The following is a 20,925-nucleotide window of genomic DNA, read 5'->3' as shown; positions in this document are numbered from 1 at the left end:
CAAGCAACTCCCTAAGGTGGCCCGACAGATGGCCACAGCTTGCTTACCATCATAAACCAAGGGCTTTTACAACAAGCTATTCCCTAAGGTGGCCTGATGGATGAGTCACAGCTTGCTTACCATCATGAACCAAGGGCTCCTACAACACCAGTAGCACAAAAGCACCTATGTTTAAACAATACAATTGGTCCTGCTCTTGTTAATCTGTGTCAATCTGATTTATCTGGGAATTAATGCACAGAACTACAATCCCTGAGCCTAATGGCACTTCTGTTTCAAACATTACGACTGGGCCAGATTATATCATCCGTAGGGTATACAAGGTCGTCTCTGATCAAGTCAGGTTACCCTGAACTGCCTAGGAACTGATGCAATGAACTCCTTCATCCGGGGCTCAGTATCAACTATGCTTGGTGGGACTTGCTCTTTTGTCTCTTGCAGATATGCCCTACGCCCAATCAGGTGAGCCTTGCTCTCACAATGCGCAATGATGCAGTATAATTCCACAATTCATCCATCAAACTATGACAGGAATACCTTTCCACCAGCTATAAACAGTTACCCAAAACCCAGAAAATGGGCTCACTAGCACAATAAACAGACTGACTCTGTTCCACCTCAAGGGAACACGTGCTGAAGCAGGCGAGAAATCTGGCAAGGCAAGTTCCTGCGAGTGACATTGAGGTGCATGTCATCAACACTCCAACCCTGCTCCATACAACAATGCCAGTCAGACACACCACTAGTGGTTTCACACAAGACTCGGCACTGATTGATGACTGAAGTTGGGGGTTTATTCTTAGAGACATAAATCACAGTGGAAAGGACTGGCTGTTGCCCAACAAGTACTGTATAATGTCCTGCAGTTACTTCACACTGACAATAGGCCCTGTGCTTAAATGAGGGTCTATGGTGAGCTAGGCCTCTCATATTATAATGGGGCTCCGGACAGACAAAGGTGAAGCACCAGGGAGTGTCTGCTCTGTCTCTCTGTCCACTCAGCTCTCGTTGTTGCACCAAGCCGCATTCCTCATACAGTGGTCTCACGAGATTACGCCTCTACACTGAGTACCAGTCTTGCTCAGCGAGGATGTACTTGTATATCCGATAGAACAGAACTGAAGTAAATGCACACTGAGCAGATGTAATCCTATAAGCAATTTGCAGACCCAACAAGACACAGTGATGGCCACTGCTGGTCCTTGCGTCCACTGAACACCAGTCATCAAATCTAGTTTATTTTATTTACTGTGCATTTATAACACGCTTATACATCAATTGAATTGACAATGAAAGATAGAGAAGGACCTACCAGGCCTTGTGAGCATTCAGAACGTGCAGAAAGAGAGAGAAGGGATGATGAGGTGAGGGGAAGGGTTAGGTGTACCAAAGAGTGATGTGCTATGGAGTGAGCAGCTGTTAAGTGTCTTGGTGGGAGTGGTCAGCTGTCAATGGAACATAAATGTAGGTCTGTGGTGTTGGGATAGGCCGGCGGGTGGCAAGGCAAGTGCTGAGAGCGGAGGAGAATGAAGGTGATTGGGTGTGAGAGGCCAGGAGCCAGGAGGACACATAAAGGCCCTGGCCACCAAACTCAGCAACGGTGCGGTTTAGCAGGGAGGGAGGAAGGTAAGGAGGTGAAAAGAAAGGTCTTGATGAGCTTCTGGAATTTGAGGAGATCCGGCTCAAGACGAAGAGGAACAGGGAGGCTGTTCCATAGGAGGGAGACTGCAGAAAGAGATCGGCCACCAGCTTGCTGTTTAGCGAAGCGCTTGACACACAGGAAGTTGATGCTGGAGGAGCGTAAAGATCTGGAGAAAGAGTATTTAATGAGAGCCAGTTGTAGATAGTGTGGTCCCGGTCCCAGACAGCCTTATGGATGATGCAGAGGGATTTTAATTTTACCTTTGCAGAAATCTGGAGCCAATGGAGAAATCTTAGGGTTTGCGAGATGCGGTCCCTGGGCTTGAGGCCAAGGATAAGTCTTGCAGTGTAATTCTAGATTAGCTGGAGGGGTTGTAAAGAAGAAGAGGGTCGATTAAGGAAAAGGCTATTGCAGTAGTCTAGCCTAGAGAGAACCAGAGCTCTGGAGACATTAAGCTTCTGGGGGAAGTGAGGAAAGAAGAATTCCGTTGAGAAGGTGGAGTTGTAAGTGGGCTTTCTGGACAAGGTCTTGATTGTGAGGGAGCAAGGAACGAGAGGAGTTGAAGATGACTCCAAGGATTCTGGCTCCCGATGAAGGAGAAGGAGGAGAGCCAATAGAGGATGGCCAGAGTGAGGGGAAGAAAGAGGGAGCAGGAGTCCAATAGGAAGAATATCAGTTTTACTGGTGTTGAGGCAGAGGTCATTGGAAGTACACCAGGACTGGATGGCAGATAGGCTGTCAGGAATGACAGAGGAAGTAAGAAGAGGATCGGAGAGAAGGTTGAAGAAGAGTTGTGTGTCATCAGCATAAGTTGTGGGAGAAGATGGAAATGAAGTGTGCAAGCTGATCAAAACAGGTGTTAAAGATCCGGGGAGGAAGGTTGGAGCCCTATGGGACGCCGCAGTTGGAGATCGAGGTGGGGAAGGAGAAATAGCCCAGAATAACCTGGGACAGTCATTGAGGAAAGAGGAAACATTCGTAAGTCTGATAGAACACAACTGGATCTAACCTCACAACAAGAAGGTATCATCCAATAAACAAAGGCAGACTAAACGAGAAACAAGGACGACCATAGACATGCAATTTGCTTAAACCAATAAAGATTAGGAATAGGGCAACCCAACACTGATGACTCTGCTAAGCAGAGAAAGACAACCTCACGCTTGGTAATCAGATCAAACTCTGCTCTAGACAGAGAATTGCTCTTGGAGAACGAATACTCCGAACCTTTGGAATAGATACGGTCCGCTCAGCGGGCATGGGAAGGTAATCAGGAATAGGGGTTTCCCACCAATCCGCACAGACACTTACACATACTGATATGCTCACTCTCTCTATACCAACAAAAAATAGAATGCAGCTATACCCCTCGATCAATTCAGCGTAGCTGCACACATACCCACACACCATCATGAACACCTTAATACTGCTGCACACATACCCACACACCACCATGAACACCTTAATACTCTTTAGAACGCAGCTATATCCCACGAAAAAAAATTGGTCTGGCGGCACACATAATCTCATACACAAGCCCCACCACTGCCAGAATACCAGGTCAACGGCCTTGCTGTACACATTCTGCTGATCTCACACAACCACTGCACCACACCCAGCACTAGAATGCAGCTACACACTGCGCAAACCACACTAGCTGTACACATACAGAGTGTGCCAAAGCACTATTTACTATCTTTAAAAAAAAATGTATTAGATGTATATAGTTTGGCAATCAAACTTTTACAAAATATTTTTGATTCAAGCAATTACATTTCATTTCAATATGCAATACCTAAAAACGAGAACACTAAGATGCTAATACATGAAAGACAGAGCTAAAAACAAAAGATAATAATTAATTATTCATAATGTATCATTAAAAACGGGTTAGAACGAACCAAACAAAATTAGCATATTGATTTGTCAAAATTTGATATAATTGGATTTTAGCAGTTAGGAGATTCCTGCGTGGTCTGAGCTAGGTTAACAATTCAATATTACTAAAAGTATATCTGGACATAAATCAAGTAGCATAAGAGCATGTTTTTCTAAAATGTCAACAGTACATGCTCTAAGGTAAAAACATACAATCACGGTATAAAAATTACCATAATTTGAATTAAATATTTCATTACATATAATCCAGTACAAAAGTCATAAAAATATAAGATATAATATATATGCTTAGTTCAAATCAGTCAGTCAATATAAATAATGTGAGATGAGTCTTGGAATGTTCCATAATATTTTTCATCACATTGATAAAGGATCCTTCTAAAATAAGCCTTTTTTTGATGACTAATTCTTTGAGAATGGGTTTCAAAAATCAAAATAATGCCAATATAAGTGATTGATTAGTGCCCCACATGAGTCTGTTCCAAAACATCTGTCTATAACCTAGAGTAAATCATAGATGAGAAGGACCTAGAGTTTCATTTCTTTTCACTTTGAAATATGAGCAATTTAGGGTCAGATGTTTTATGGTTTCATTACATTGTGTGTTTAGGCAAAAATGACAATAGACAGAGGGATCATTTTTGGTTAGGTGGTTCCAAGATTAGATTTTTTCAAGCATGGGGAAGAGATTGTCTTTTAGAAAGAAAGAGTGCATACTTTGTGTAATGCTTGTATGATGTGATAGAATCTAAGGTAATTCGCCAATCATATTCGTAAAGCTTTTTTTTTTTTTTACATACGAGGGACGATATATAAGATCACAGGTCGAGTCGATCTTGTCTAAAAGTGCGGTCATTCGTTCCTCGTAATGATGCATGGAACAAGGATTATGATCTTTCAACATATTTACTAAGTCTAAATAGAGAGAATTGGGTGGAGCAGAGAACATTTTAGCGTAATTAGTAAGTAGACGGCAGGCATATTTCTTAGCCAAGGCGGATAATCCAAGTTTGTGACATATAACTGGATTAGGGAGCGATTTGGCTAAATTTAGAGTGCGCTTCCAAATATTTCCCTGTAATTGATCGAGAATTGAGTCGATATTTAGCAAACACATATCCAATCCAAAGAGTAGAATAGCTTCTACCTTCAAAGAATAGAAGTCAAGAATTGGTAGGATCGAGAATTTGCAAAATTTCATGTACAGAAGCTTCATCTGCAAAACAAGTGGCATACCTTTACAATTAAGAGCAGCAATCCATACATTTTTAGAGGAGATATCGCACAGATTGTATCCGAGATATCTTAGTGAGGAAGTTCAGTGAATAATCTCCTTTTCAATGAGCCATGTATATTTACATATTTTCTTTTTCATATTATTAAAAACTAAACTCTTGGATTTTGAGGCATCTTAGTCTATCCACTGACCTGGACTGCGGTCCCCGAGGGCGTTAAACTGACATCGCTTTGAGATCATACCATTGCTATATAAGGTGCTATATTAATGCACAATAACAGAACATGTAAAGCAATCAAGGGGTTTACACACTGACTGAGCCACAGCTTGCTTAGCATTCTGGGGACGGGGCTGCTGGCAACAGGCAATGCCATAATCAATTCTAGGGCTAGTATGCCCGCTGATAAACAGCTTACTAGCACTCCATGTAAAAGTCTCTCACAACTGAGAAGTTAAAGTAACACAGAAGACAGCAGCCTTGCTCAGCTGCACTTTGATTTCCATTTTGGGGAAAGTGCTCAGGCAGTGGGGAAAGTTATAGCACAGGCAGCGTCCTCCCGGTGGAGTGTAGCTCCTGGCTCGGCTAAGGGGGCTGCGTTGCTTGCCTCCTGAGACAAAGTCAATAAATTAATGGACACAGACGCCAGGGTGTGGGAGTATTTTATTGAAAGTGTTTGTGTTTTTTATTTCGAAACGTACCTTTTTGTTTTCCTTGGACGGAACCATCCAACCCCTTTTTCGGTGCTGGGTGGAACTTTGAACGGTGGACAATGGACGGATCTCCCCCGCCCCAGGAAGGCACTGGACAGGAGAGAGAACGTTGGATGGTAGGAAAAAAAGAAAAACCGTTGTAAGTTATAATGATAGGAGACAGCAGGAGCCAGGCTGGGGCGGGCCCTGAACCACACCTGGGGAGTAGCCCAGGTGAAGATCAGGATCACCGCATGTGAAGGGTGCCCCTGCACCGGGCGGCCGGCTATGCTGCCTCTCAGCCGGCTATGCTGCCTCTCGGCCGGCTATGCTGCCTCTTGGCGGCACACATAATCTCATACACAAGCCCCACCACTGCCAGAATACCAGGTCAACGGCCTTGCTGTACACATTCTGCTGATCTCACACAACCACTGCACCACACCCAGCACTAGAATGCAGCTACACACTGCGCAAACCACACTAGCTGTACACATACAGAGTGTGCCAAAGCACTATTTACTATCTTTAAAAAAAAATGTATTAGATGTATATAGTTTGGCAATCAAACTTTTACAAAATATTTTTGATTCAAGCAATTACATTTCATTTCAATATGCAATACCTAAAAACGAGAACACTAAGATGCTAATACATGAAAGACAGAGCTAAAAACAAAAGATAATAATTAATTATTCATAATGTATCATTAAAAACGGGTTAGAACGAACCAAACAAAATTAGCATATTGATTTGTCAAAATTTGATATAATTGGATTTTAGCAGTTAGGAGATTCCTGCGTGGTCTGAGCTAGGTTAACAATTCAATATTACTAAAAGTATATCTGGACATAAATCAAGTAGCATAAGAGCATGTTTTTCTAAAATGTCAACAGTACATGCTCTAAGGTAAAAACATACAATCACGGTATAAAAATTACCATAATTTGAATTAAATATTTCATTACATATAATCCAGTACAAAAGTCATAAAAATATAAGATATAATATATATGCTTAGTTCAAATCAGTCAGTCAATATAAATAATGTGAGATGAGTCTTGGAATGTTCCATAATATTTTTCATCACATTGATAAAGGATCCTTCTAAAATAAGCCTTTTTTTGATGACTAATTCTTTGAGAATGGGTTTCAAAAATCAAAATAATGCCAATATAAGTGATTGATTAGTGCCCCACATGAGTCTGTTCCAAAACATCTGTCTATAACCTAGAGTAAATCATAGATGAGAAGGACCTAGAGTTTCATTTCTTTTCACTTTGAAATATGAGCAATTTAGGGTCAGATGTTTTATGGTTTCATTACATTGTGTGTTTAGGCAAAAATGACAATAGACAGAGGGATCATTTTTGGTTAGGTGGTTCCAAGATTAGATTTTTTCAAGCATGGGGAAGAGATTGTCTTTTAGAAAGAAAGAGTGCATACTTTGTGTAATGCTTGTATGATGTGATAGAATCTAAGGTAATTCGCCAATCATATTCGTAAAGCTTTTTTTTTTTTTTTACATACGAGGGACGATATATAAGATCACAGGTCGAGTCGATCTTGTCTAAAAGTGCGGTCATTCGTTCCTCGTAATGATGCATGGAACAAGGATTATGATCTTTCAACATATTTACTAAGTCTAAATAGAGAGAATTGGGTGGAGCAGAGAACATTTTAGCGTAATTAGTAAGTAGACGGCAGGCATATTTCTTAGCCAAGGCGGATAATCCAAGTTTGTGACATATAACTGGATTAGGGAGCGATTTGGCTAAATTTAGAGTGCGCTTCCAAATATTTCCCTGTAATTGATCGAGAATTGAGTCGATATTTAGCAAACACATATCCAATCCAAAGAGTAGAATAGCTTCTACCTTCAAAGAATAGAAGTCAAGAATTGGTAGGATCGAGAATTTGCAAAATTTCATGTACAGAAGCTTCATCTGCAAAACAAGTGGCATACCTTTACAATTAAGAGCAGCAATCCATGAATTTTTAGAGGAGATATCGCACAGATTGTATCCGAGATATCTTAGTGAGGAAGTTCAGTGAATAATCTCCTTTTCAATGAGCCATGTATATTTACATATTTTCTTTTTCATATTATTACAAACTAAAATCTTGGATTTTGAGGCATCTTAGTCTATCCACTGACCTGGACTGCGGTCCCCGAGGGCGTTAAACTGACATCGCTTTGAGATCATACCATTGCTATATAAGGTGCTATATAAATGCACAATAACAGAACATGTAAAGCAATCAAGGGGTTTACAGACTGACTGAGCCACAGCTTGCTTAGCATTCTGGGGACGGGGCTGCTGGCAACAGGCAATGCTATAATCAATTCTAGGGCTAGTATGCCCGCTGATAAACAGCTTACTAGCACTCCATGTAAAAGTCTCTCACAACTGAGAAGTTAAAGTAACACAGAAGACAGCATCCTTGCTCAGCTGCACTTTGATTTTCATTTTGGGGAAAGTGCTCAGGCAGTGGGGAAAGTTATAGCACAGGCAGCGTCCTCCCGGTGGAGTGTAGCTCCTGGCTCGGCTAAGGGGGCTGCGTTGCTTGCCTCCTGAGACAAAGTCAATAAATTAATGGACACAGACGCCAGGGTGTGGGAGTATTTTAGTGAAAGTGTTTGTGTTTTTTATTTCGAAACGTACCTTTTTGTTTTCCTTGGTCGGAACCATCCAAACCCTTTTTCGGTGCTGGGTGGAACTTTGAATGGTGGACAATGGACGGGTCTCCCCCGCCCCAGGAAGGCACTGGACAGGAGAGAGAACGTTGGATGGTAGGAAAAAAAGAAAAACCATTGTAAGTTATAATGATAGGAGACAGCAGGAGCCAGGCTGGGGCGGGCCCTGAACCACACCTGGGGAGTAGCCCAGGTGAAGATCAGGATCACCGCATGTGGAGGGTGCCCCTGCACCGGGCGGCCGGCTATGCTGCCTCTCAGCCGGCTATGCTGCCTCTCGGCCGGCTATGCTGCCTCTCTACCAGTCGGGGCAGGCACAGAGAAGATGGGCAGGTGGCATGCCCGCCGAGCTACAGCTCCAATTCCCTTCCGCTTGTTTTAGAATTATAACTACACAAGAGCATAAATGACATAAAAACATTCATATAAACAAATATTGAAATAGCAGTATCGCTTTAAGCATTAACCATTCTGCTGACGACTTAATATTATGTGATCATGTATTCTCAGGAATGAAGGCTATGCTGAAGGCTATTGCCTGTTATACGGAGGAACATGGATTATCTATTCATTTTTAAAAAACGAAAACAACGCTTCTCACTGCACGTGAGGGAAAATGCAATCCCTGCTAACCGATCATGGTCACATTGAATATACCCAAAACTACAAATACCTTGGAATAGAGATGACTGACAAAAAGGGCTATCGCGAGCTTGTCATTTTCAAGTCGCGAAAAGCCAAACCTATCTCTTTCATGGTACGTAGGTTTGCACACCATCATGCTGGGTACATTGGGAGGCATCCTTGACGTCTAGAAACGGTGGTTTGGCCCCGTAATGTTATATGGGCTTGAGGCCCTGGAGATGCATGATCTTGAGTGGTTACAAGCACTGGAAGGTTTTTTGTGGCGGTGTGTCCTAGAGCTTCCTCCATCTGCCTCCATTGAATACTTACGGCTAGAACTATGGCTACTGTCGTTAAAACCATTGGCACTTAAACGTAGAGGGGAACCTTTCTTTAAATCTAGAACATTCCCTACAGACGCCCTGCTCACAAAGCTAGGCGCTACCTATTGTCTAGAGCATGGAACTGGAAATGATAATGGGTTCATGAAGCTGGCGAACGGCTTGTTTCACAGGCTTGATTGGAAACCCCGACTTTGGGCGGTGTTCGAACTTCCAAAAACTAAAAGGTGTTTTTACCCGCTGTTTGAAAAAATGGGATTGGGTCAATAATTCGGATCACTTGCAGATATTACATAATTAAAGTCAAGTTGCGCAAGTCGTTCATAAGTACATGAAACCACAGGGCTATCTGTTACGTTGCCCCGATCCTGAAGTGCAACGGTTTAGACAGTTAATGCACGCTAATCACCTCCCTGTGAGAACCATTTGTGGTGCACAATGGAAAATCCAGAAAGATGGTAGAATCTGCAGAGTGTGTGAGATTCCAGGGTGTATGGAAACAGTCCGCCATCTTCTTACGAGTGCTCCAAGCTGGGTCAAATTTATATGACCCCATTGGGCCACTTCACACATGACTATGAGTCGATTAAAAAACCCAGAATTTTAGATCTACTGCTTAAACACAATGTAGGTCGGCACATATTGCCCTGTACAGAGTATGTGGCTGGGTGAAAAAGTACCTAAAAAAAAGTACCTTGATACTCCTTATAGCCAACAGACTAACATATAGAATATGGGTGCTGATGGGGAAACCATAAGCATCCAAAGCATTGAAGAATTTCTTTTAACTGTTTTAACTGTTTATATGATTTTAGGATTTTTTTTTAAGATCATTGAAATAATGTGGACATTGTAAAATAAGTCCCATTATAGAATATGGGTGATGTATTAATATCTGCATATATATATATATATATATATATATATATATATATATATATATATATATAAGCATTTTGTCTCCTAATTTTAAGCGTATATTTGTTATGTTTTGTTAAAATAATAGCCTGAATGTATATTTGATTGATTTTGTAAAAGTTCTTTCATGAACTGAATACAAATAAAGAAATAATAATACAAAAATTAACTATTCATTAAATGACCAATCATCGGCAAAGCCGATAGTTTTTGTTTCAATAGACTTTTGCAGGTGTAATTGTATTTTTCAAAAATAGGCATACATTTGTGTGTTGGCGCTCAAAGAACGTGCAAGCTGAAGAACTGGTTGTCGCGTGCCAATTATTACGTTACCTGTTAACCTCTGCTGGCTGATTAAATACTTCTAACATTTTAGGTACAGAGCCTGCAGCTCACACAGCCCGCTACAAAGGCCCAGAAAATGCCCTTTGAGCTCTGTGCCATCCAACATGTGTGAGGAACCCATGGTGACAACAGTAAGACAGACACAAGTGATCACAGTTCAAGGGTGTTTATTTAACTGTATGCAAGGTGGAAAAACATTGATCATCAAATGAAAAAAAGGCAGTCCTTGTGGCGTCCTGTCAAATTGTAAAGGCCTATACTAAGAAACCTATTGCCAAACGTCACAAGTAATACAAAAAAGGTGTTGGATAGTTTTTAAGAAAAGAAAGAAGTGTTCGTAAATGATATGTCAGGATGCGGTAGCCTGGATCTCCCTTCCCCACGTTCGAAACACGGGTAAGATAGGAGCTTGGAGCACAGCACACACTCAAGCTTTCCCAGCACGAGTTAACAGTTCCAATGGCAGCAATCAGGATCGTCAATGGCCAAGTGTCATTCCTCTAGTCATTTGCCTTCGAGGGCCTGATGCCCCATGCCCCCTGTGAGTATCTGTGTGCCCCCATTTCCCCTGTGAGTGTCTGTGTGCCCCCATACCCCCCGTGAGTGTTTGTGTGCCCCCATGCCCCCCCGTGAGTGTCTGTGGGCCCCCATGCCCCCCGTGAGTGTCTGTGTACCCCCATGCACCCCCGTGAGTGTCTGTGTGCCCCCATGCCCCCGTGAGTGTCCGTGTGCCCCCATGCCCCCCTTGTGAGTGTCCGTGTGCTCCCATGCCCCCCGTGAGTGTCTGTGTGCCCCCACCCTGCCTAGCTCCCCCCCTTTTGGCTCTGTGTACCCCCTTGCCCCCCTACCTGCCTTCTACCCCTTTCCCCCTCATTATTCCCTCCTCTTCTACTATCTTCCTACTCCCCTTCCTACATATTTCTCCCTCCTCTCAGCCTTCCCCCTCCTAGCACTTACTCCTATCATCTGTTCCCTAGACTTTTGATAGCAGCTTGTCTGTCTCCCCTCCTCCCCCCTTGTTCTTCTCCCTCCTCCCCCCACCCCTGCTTTTTAAATTTGTCACTGACAAATTTGCTCAGTAGCGTGCCTTGTTCATCTCCTTCTCCCTACTTATATCCCCCGTACCCCCTCCCACCCCTCCTCTTGTATACCTCCTGCACTACATCAATTGTCGTCAGACATAGTAATGTTACTGCTTGCTTTGTTTCTCCCTCTTTTCCATCACCTCTTGCCTTACTTGTTCCTATGCACTTGCACTATCAGAAATGTCGACAGGCCTATTACGATAGTTTTTTTCACATTCTGTATTGCTTCAAGGACTTTAACTGAATGTACTGTATTTTCCTATGTTCCCTCCCTCCTTGAAGCGCTTTGAAACACATTGTGTATAGGCGCTATATAAATAAACAATCAATCAATCAATTCACAAACAAACACAAAGTTCACTTTGCAGTTCACGTCGGGTGATGGTTTCACCCTTGGGTCCCCCTCTCCTGGGGCTGCCTCTTCAAGAAAAGTTCCTTCTCTTAATAGGTTTTGGGTGATGTATACACACCTGGATCTCCCTCATTCAGGCTTGGATCCGTCTCGACTGTTGGTCTCCCTCCGCCAGGTTTCCTATGGCTTTCAACAGTCCTCTGCTATGGTTCTCACAAAAGTATGTTCAACAGTTCACTCTGAACCTCCCTTTCTCTGGTTCACGTGCAAATGACTCACCCCTGAGTCCCCCTCTTCCGGGCGTTGACCCTTCTTTGACAAGTGGGACAGTGTACCTCTCATGTCTTACAGCGTCTCTTGGCTTCTCCCTCGGTCGGGCCCGGATTCCAAAATGACCAGCGGGACAGTGTACTTAGCAGAGTTCACCCCCGTGGCTTTTCTGGTTTTTCAAACAGTTAATAGTGGGCATTCCTTGCCTTTGCCAACACATGGTTTCCCAGGACTTTGGACTATGCCCCCTTGTCGTTAGCACCCCATATATTTGTGGATCAACAACATTCGATTGTACAGGGATTTTACTAGACCTTCAGTATGACCACTTTACCTCTTCTCGTAGTTCTCCTATGTCCTTCTAGTTTCTGTAGCTTTACTCAAACAGGGATTGACCAGAGTCTCTCGGAGCGACACCCACGTGGTGCCGGTTCCCTCTGCACCTGGTCGCCCCTCAACACTTTTACAGTTCCTTCATAGTTCCTTGCAGTTCAAACTTGCCACATTGCGTTCCTCATTCAACACAGCCCGGCTCTTCTCGGTTCTCACCTCGACTCGCTGGCTGTGATGAACCGATTGGCTTTCTGCTTTATTGGAATCCAGGCCGGTACCACGGTAGCAGGAGTTTCCCTTTGCTCCCGCTTATCAGCGTCGACACGCTCCGTGTACCATTGACATATGCTGCAAGTCACTTGTGCTATTGTCTGCGGTCTTACGCTCTCCTCCACAAAAGTTCTGCGGGTCTGGGACAAAAAAAGCAAGGTCACTTCTCTCCTCACCACCACTCGCTTCCCGATGCCTTTCTCCTTCTCTTGAAATGCTGCGCCTGTTTAGCCGTCTCATTGTGCTGTCTGCTGTGCTCGTAATATTCTCTCTCGCTCCACCTTTTATCCCTGTAGGGACAGGAAAGGGCTTTCAGGTGTGTGTGGGTAGCACCAGTAATTACCTGACTCTGCCTGACCGTTGGGTTGGGACATGTCAGGTAACCATTTTAACAAAAAGTATTTTTATTGGAAAAAGAGGGTGTTAGAGGTTTGGAGTGTCCTACGGGGTAGGATGGGGAAGGCTTGCGAAATGGACGAGAATGATCGGGATGCAGAACAGAACATAGGAAATCATGGGACCAGTAGTATTCTGTCATAGGAGATTGGGGTTTCAAAAGATGACAATCAGAGGGACGGAATTGGCAGGGTTTTCTTGATAAGCTGAAATAGCAGAGTTTGTGACATGAACAAAGCGGATTGTGGGAATCGTAGTGTTTTGTTCGATCAGGTTGGGAATGTGGAAAATGATAATCAGAGGGACAGGATGAAGAAGAATGGGAGTATTCGATTGGAGACTGGTGAAACAATGATTCAGGGATCAGGGAGTTATGCTTTTTGGGTGTAACCGGGTTTGGGACCTTAGAGGATTGATTACGTATGGAAGGGATGTTGGATCGGGGCAGGAGAGTTCTAACGGGAGGAAGGGTGTTGGATGCAATACAGCCCATGAAAGCCTCAGATATCTTGCCCTCCTCTCCTTCTCTGGCAAGGTACTGCATCTCCCTTTGGGCATTCTCCTGAGTATAACCTTGGGCTACCCTACCCAGGTGATCTTTTCCCGCTCGTCTGCCTTTCAGGTCAGTATACGAGAAGGACCTCCCTTTCTTGGCCACCTGAATAAGGGACTCTTGAGGTTTGCTAGGGGAGATACCCTCTGGTATTTCACACATGGCACCAGGAGTAGTTTGTTTAAAGCACACCATCAAGTCCCAATCACCCAGAGCCATAAGCAATGTCCAATAGATCGGTGTAACCCCTAGCAGTAGCGTGAAGGCCACTTGCCCATCTCCGGCTTCTAAAAATGTAAGCAATATTCAAGCCTTACCATTTACCTGTGGGACACCTGAAGTGGCTGCTCTACCCAGACCTTGCCTGCAAGTTCCATGCTTAATAACAGAGCTTACGTTTCATGCGTACCCTGCATCCACGCAAGGCCCTCGTTTGCAAAGTGTTGAACCCTCACAGGCCGATCGATATACAATCTCAGGGGTTAGGGGGTGAAGGGGTTGGAATATGAGAGCTACATTCAGTGTCCAGCCACATACAAACTCTCTATGCTGCCTTTCATTCACTCTTAGTCTTCTCTCATGTCATTTCCACCCCAAGGGGCACCACACTCCCCTGTAAGAGGAAGGGAAAGAGATAGCAGGCAAGAGAGAAAGCATGACAGAGAGAAAAGACATCTTAGAAAGGAAAAGGGCTGTGACAAAAGAGACAATCTATAACAAATGAGAAGTACTTCGATGAAGGAAAAGGGCTATGGCAAAGGAAAAGCCCTGTGACAAAGAAGAGCTGTGACAAAGGATAACGGCTGTGGCAAAGGAGAAGGCCTGGGACAAAGAAGGACTGTGACGAAGGATAAGGGCTGTGGCAAAGGATAAGGAAAAGGGCTGTGCCAAAGGAGAACGTCTGTGACAAATGAGAAGGACTGTGACAAAGGATAACGGCTGTGGCAAAGGAGTAGGCCTGTGACAAAGAAGGACTGTGATGAAGGATAAGGGCTGTGGCAAAGGATAAGGACTGTGATGAAGGAAAAGGGCTGTGACAAAGGAGAACGTCTGTGACAAATGAGAAGGACTGGGATGAAGGAAAGGGGCTGTGGCAAAGGAAAAGCCCTGTGACAAAGACCATGCTGGATTCTCGGATCTCCTCTCCTTCTCTACCTCGTTATAGGACTTGTCTTGCCTTGGGATTTCTGGACCCATCACCGTCGTTAGTGGAACTGTGTTGCCTGCTTTACTTCATCCACGTGCTATTGAGGATAGACCTTGTGCAGACTATGTTTGTGTTTTTACGTCCATGTGTCATTGAGGCGGTCATCCCCAGCCTATGGAAATTGTTTTGCTGTCACCCTGGCCTATGGATGTTCTTTTACCTTCACCCTGGCTTATGGATGTTCTCTTACCTGCACCCTGGCCTATGGACGTTCTGTTACCTTCACCCTGGCCTATGGACCTTTGCTTACCTTTACCCTGGGCTATGGACGTTCGCTAACCTTTACCCTGGCCTATGGATGTTCGCTTATCTTCACCCTGGCCTTTGGACTTTCAGTTACCTTCACCCTGGCTTATGGACGTTCGCTTACCTTCACCCTGGCTTATGGACGTTTGCCAACCTTTACCTTGGCCTATGGACGTTCGCTAACCTTTATCCTGGCCTATGGATGTTTGCTTACCTTCACCCTGGCCTATGGTGGTTCTGTTACCTTCATATTGGCCTATGGGCATTGGATCTTCTGCACCACTCATTGCTCTCTCCTTTCTAGGTAATATTTTTCTTTTTAACACCAGGTAAACTATCAGCTTAGCCAGGGAGTTTTACCAGCAATCATAACAAAAGGACTGTGATGAAGGACAAGGGCTGTGATGAAAGAGGACAGCGAGAAAGGACTGTGTTAAAGAAGGACTATCATAAAGAAGGACTGTGGTGATGGGGACTGTGATGATGGGGACTGTGGGAAGGTCTATGATGAAGATGGTCTTTGATGAAGGAGAAGGACTGTGATGAAGTAGAAGGACTATCGAGGTCATCACGAGCTATTACCGCTGTATTTAAGGGTCTGCCAAATCATGGGTTTGGCAGTATTTACCCCCAGCTCTGAGCTGGGGGAAATCTGCTGGGAATTTGCCAATTTCGGGTGCTATTACCAAACGGTAATACCGGCAACAGTAATCGCGCCAATAATTCCCCGTTGGGTCCAAAAGGGGAATGGGGAATTCCCGAATGGTCCCAATGGGGAATGGGGAAGGACCGTTCCACCAAACCCCTGATCCGGCACTAATACCACCAGACCGGTCGGTGGTAGCGCTATAAGCGCATGCGGTATCCCAGCGGGAATACTGCCGGGATACCGTCCAACTCGTGATGAGGGCCTAAGACTAAGGATTGTAGAACAAGGGAGAACGACTGTGAAAAGGCACAATGACAAAAGAGAAGGAATGCAACGAAGGACAGTGGTGAAGGAGAAGGATTATGGCTATGGAGAAGGACTGTGATGAAGGTAAACTGTGATGATGGAATGTGGCGAAGGACTGTAAGGGAGGAGGAGGACTGTGACAAAAGTGAACGACTGGGATGAAGGCAAAGGAAAACTACTCGGATGAAGTAGGACTATGACAAAAAGTGACTAAGAAGAAGGACTGTGTCGAAAGGAGGACTGATGGACATTGATGAAGAATTACTGCGACAAAGCTCTGTGACCAAGGACTATGGTGTAGAAAGTCTTGCATGAAGGGGAAGGACTGGGAGGCAGGGCTATGACGAAGGAGGACTAGGAGGATGGCGAGGACAATGATGGCGAAGGACTGTGAGGAAGGAGGACTAGGGCTAAGGAAAAGGCTGTAATCCGGGAAAAGGACCAGGCAAATAATAAGGCCTATCATGACGACCTAAGAACCTGGGAACTACTATGATGGAGAAGGGAGTGCTTTAAAGGCGAAGAACTATGGCCAAGGACTGGAAGAAAGAATGTTGAGTGAAACCACATGGAAAAAGTATTTATGAAGCAGTCAATGCATGGCAAAGGCATTGCCAGTAGCCATGCCAACCAAACATCCTGTCTCTGAACCCCCTTTCTCTCCTCTTAAGCATTGTTTTCGCCTAAAAGTGGCACTATAGCACCACCATGGTGCCGAAAACAAAAACGGCAACCTGGGATGCATACACCATGCTTGCATGGGAATGAGAGCCAAATGACAATGCATCCTTACACCAATCTGAAAGTCCATATATACAGGAATACTTTGGCAAAGCTGTCGGCCAAAACTAAAAGGGAGTTTTCGCGCAGCATAGTCTAAAAATCTAAACTATTCCCCCTCTGGTGAACGGCCTCCTGTATTCAAAATTGTGGGACTGCAAAGAATAGATCTGTAATAGGATGCCATTATGTTATTTTATCGTTGCTTTTGATGCACCATTTTGTACCTAAGCTGCTTCAAGGAGTAAATATGACAATAACAAAGGACAAGCTATACAGGTCCAGGCAGCACAACCCCCAGGCACCCTACAGTGCTAGACGCCTTCTCACTCTAACCCTAATGTATAGGGGGTAGGGCAGCATAGTAGAGGAGACTCAGGGACTCTGGGGCTGCAGTGACGTTCGTGGGACCTAGTTCTCCCAGAATCCTGGTAATGGCAAAGTCCCCAGCCCATGGCTGTGCATCGATTTACTAGCCCACAATGGGTAGTCTTACGGGTGCAGAGAGCTGGCGGATGCTAACAATACCCTCACCCGTGACTTCCTTGCTTGGTTCAACCCCGGTCTATCTTTGATATGTGCCAGTATGGCAGACCTGATGGCGAGCTCAGCAGACTCCCAGTTGGAGTCCGCTTTGCCAAATTATTGACCCATACCAAACCGAAATAACTTTAACTTGCACCGCTACATTTGTGGGGGTGTTTCTCAGGGCTCAGCCCTGGCACTTATTTTTGAGCACTTATTGTTTCAAACTCACTTTAATTATGAAGTGGTGATGGTCAGTGTGTCCATCAAGCACAATGAGCAGGTGCGAGCTTGTAGTGTAACCCCAAGTATGCTGACACGGAGGAAAGCAACTATGGGTGGTGGCAACAGTGGTGGCGAACTGCCCGCCCGCCGTGTCACAGGAGTGCTATAAAATATTTGGGCTCTGGCACTTATGTATTTACAAATTAAGCACTGACTTTAAGGAGGGTGCATTTCCACATCCAGCACATCCAGCAAAGCAAAGGCAAGGGGACAAGGCAGTAGAAAGACATAGGCCACTACAGCTTGGGGTAAGATGCCTGGGCGTAGATGGTGCCCGGCGAGAGGGTGGCAATTGCGCAGACACCTGCAGGAGGCCAAAAGGACAGTGAGCAGGAAATGAGCAGGTGGGTAAGGGAGCAGGCTCATCTGGCTGACGCATGGAGCTGTGGAAGGCCTGGACCAGGAGTGGACCAGGTGTGTCAGCTGTCAGGCTTATCTGCGGTGGGGGGGGGTACACTAGTGCTCACACTCTGGGGAGAGAGGCGCGGTTGTGCCTGCAACTTTAAGGCACTTGCACGAGAAGCAAACATGAGTGTTCTTATATGGGAATACTGGCCTATGTTGGTGGAGCCAGCATGGAAATGTATGGGCACAGCCAGCGTGACATTTCTTTTTACACTAGCATGTATTGTGTGGAAAGGCATACACTGCTTGTGACTTGCATTTATTGGGTTTTTTCATGAGTTACTCTACAAAACTGTAAGGCATTTTAGCCAGTTTTTCACAGAAAGTGTGCTGTATATGCATCATTTGAACCCATTATTAAAAAACAATGGCATTGGTTCCAGCTCCTTCGCAATGCCCGGTCACTCTTGCTTACTTGTGGCAAATATTTACGCCCCTCCAATTGAAAAATTCCCCAGTCGTCAGTACATTTGGGTGAGAGGGGGTAGCCACCACCCCTTGTTTCTACATTAAGTGAAAGATTTAAGCTCTGATTAAAAAACATACTACTTTCACCTAGTGCAGTGTGCGCATTCCTCTGCAGCGGCATGAAAATCAAGGGCATTGTGCATGCGTGCTGGTCCAAGCCGGCCCGAGTGTGGCACGTCCTGTGCTTTGTTGAGGAGCTTGTGGGGGGACCTCGGGATGGTTCACAAGGGCAGCACCCACATTTTGTATTACTCCACCGATGAACAGCAAGTATAGCCGACGGAGGAAGGACTGCAATGCTAATATACAATTTCACCCAATGAAAGTAGAATGCTTTTTTTTAAAACAGGGAGTGATAATTTGAAGAGGTAGAAGAGAGGATTTATACGAGCCATTGTTCCAATCAAATAACATATTGTTGACTATTAGAGATGGCCGAGCCAAGCAGTGCTGGGGCCAACCGGGGCCACGTGACAGACTAGGGTTTCAAGCCACCTGTGAACAAAACACAGGCCAAGCCCTACTGGCTCGCCCCGCAAACAAATAATATATTAACAAATAAGCGTGCTTGGTGTTAGCCCCCCCTTTTGGGGCTTGCACACGCATTCAATAACAACTCAGGAGCCATCTTCGGTTCTAACTTCTCTTTATCGCTTCACTCCATGACTGCCCCCCACCACCCCTTCTTCCCTTCTCCCGCTCCCTCCCCCCATGACGTGCCCCTTCCTCTTACATGGGCCAGTCTTTTATTCACTCATATCACTTGGCTGATCAGCATCTGCCTGGGGTCTTATTTTCATCACATGCCCGTCCCGCTCCACCCACACCCCAGTGGCATGGCCAGACTCTTCTTTTGACTAGGTTGGCCCAAGTGGGGGTGCGGACCTATGCAGGGGTGGCATGAAGTACGAGCGCACACGCACATAATGATCATAGTTTAGGATAATGAGGTGGCACCTGGGGTGGCCAATCAGATTCCAGGAGTAGCACGTGCCATCCCTGGACACGCCACTGCCTCACACAGAGCCGTGTAGTCCTTGCAGATTGAAATGGAGCAAAGCCTCCTGGCATTTAACACATCTCATTCAGGGCTTAAGTTGTATGGGTGTTTTCCAGGACTCAGCCCTGGCACTTATTTCTGAGCCCCGGCACTTATTTTCTCAGACACAGTTTGATTATGATGTGGTGGTGTTTTGGCAACGTTATTATTTTAACTGCCGGCCTCACATAATTAACACCGATAGAATCAGAGCAAAATGTAAATGTTGATTGTGTTTAAAGGCACACGTAAACATGCGTCTCATGTCAAGACATGTGTCACTTCTGCCGCAGTGAATACATTTGCCAACCATAATAAGCCAGTGCGAGTTGCTGCTTTAACCCCATATATGTTGACAGCATAGGGAGCAGCTGTGGTTGGTGCGCCCTGCCCATCCTGACGTGTCATGGGTGTGTTAGGATATATGTAAGCCCTGGTACTTTGCAATGAAGCACTGGCCTCCCAGCTGCCAGCTTAGCATCTGAATGGGAAGCTGTTTGGTTGCACAGCCAGCGCATGGCACGCAGAAGGCGAGGAGACAATAGACCTTTGTGACGGATCAGATCTGATTCTTTTGGTGACACGGGCTAGATGGCCACATTTGTTACGGAAAAACTCTCTGCCCCCAGACCCAATTAATTACAAGATATGTGCATTAATCCAAGACAAGGTTATAAAATGGCCCTCTCCCCTTCCAAAACGGATTTCTTTATATGTTGTCTGCTGCTTTAACACACATACAACAGGGATTGCAAATAGGTGACCTTGCCCCCGTTTTGTCTTTTATTGTTATGTGTCTTTCAGTCTTGGAAGTAGGGGAGTGGAGATTTTGGTTGCACTGTCATAACTTTGCATTCCAGTACTTGTACGGTTTAACTCAGCTCTATGGAACAGAATATAAGTGTATCTCTTAAAAGTCATATTATCACATATTTGTATGGGGCCTGGACGAGTGCACACTAGACTCAAATCCCGGCTTGACCTCACTTAAGTGTGTGATAATGATAAAGGTTTGCTACTTCTATCTTTAGTAAATCATTCTCGCTAAGCATTAGGAGGACACTTCCTATAGGTTTTGTGTTGTGGGGCGCAGGGAGCAGCCAGGTACAGCACCAAAAGTAAAAGACGTGGGCTTTCATTGGTCACATGATGTTAACTTGGATTCTGAAAAGATGACACTTTGGTGAGTCAAGCAAGCTCCTTTATTGGAGCCCACGGAGCCACAGCCTGTGCTGCTGACTCCAACACACTAACAGTCAACTCTTGAATCCAAGCACTCTAAATGACACAAATACATTCTATTGTGGAATGTGGTTACATGGAACTCAGAACATGACACAACTACATTCATTTGTGGGTTAT

General features: G+C 44.8%; 1 protein-coding gene and 1 long non-coding RNA gene across 2 annotated transcripts in view; one reads left to right on the top strand and one right to left on the bottom strand.

The window, feature by feature from the left end:
* The window catches only part of RGL3 (ral guanine nucleotide dissociation stimulator like 3), a 577,979-nt gene that overhangs the window by 25,010 nt on the left and 532,044 nt on the right, over window positions 1-20,925 (top strand). The window lies entirely within an intron of this gene.
* LOC138447807 (uncharacterized) overlaps window positions 1-20,925 on the bottom strand; it is a 172,046-nt gene that overhangs the window by 6,270 nt on the left and 144,851 nt on the right. The window lies entirely within an intron of this gene.

This window comes from Ambystoma mexicanum, chromosome 3q (assembly GCF_040938575.1).
Source record: "Ambystoma mexicanum isolate Mex_15411 chromosome 3q, UKY_AmexF1_1, whole genome shotgun sequence".
Classification (NCBI taxonomy): domain Eukaryota; kingdom Metazoa; phylum Chordata; class Amphibia; order Caudata; family Ambystomatidae; genus Ambystoma; species Ambystoma mexicanum.
The sequence above is the reverse complement of the archived record's forward strand: the minus strand, read 5'-3'. Positions and strand labels throughout refer to the sequence as shown.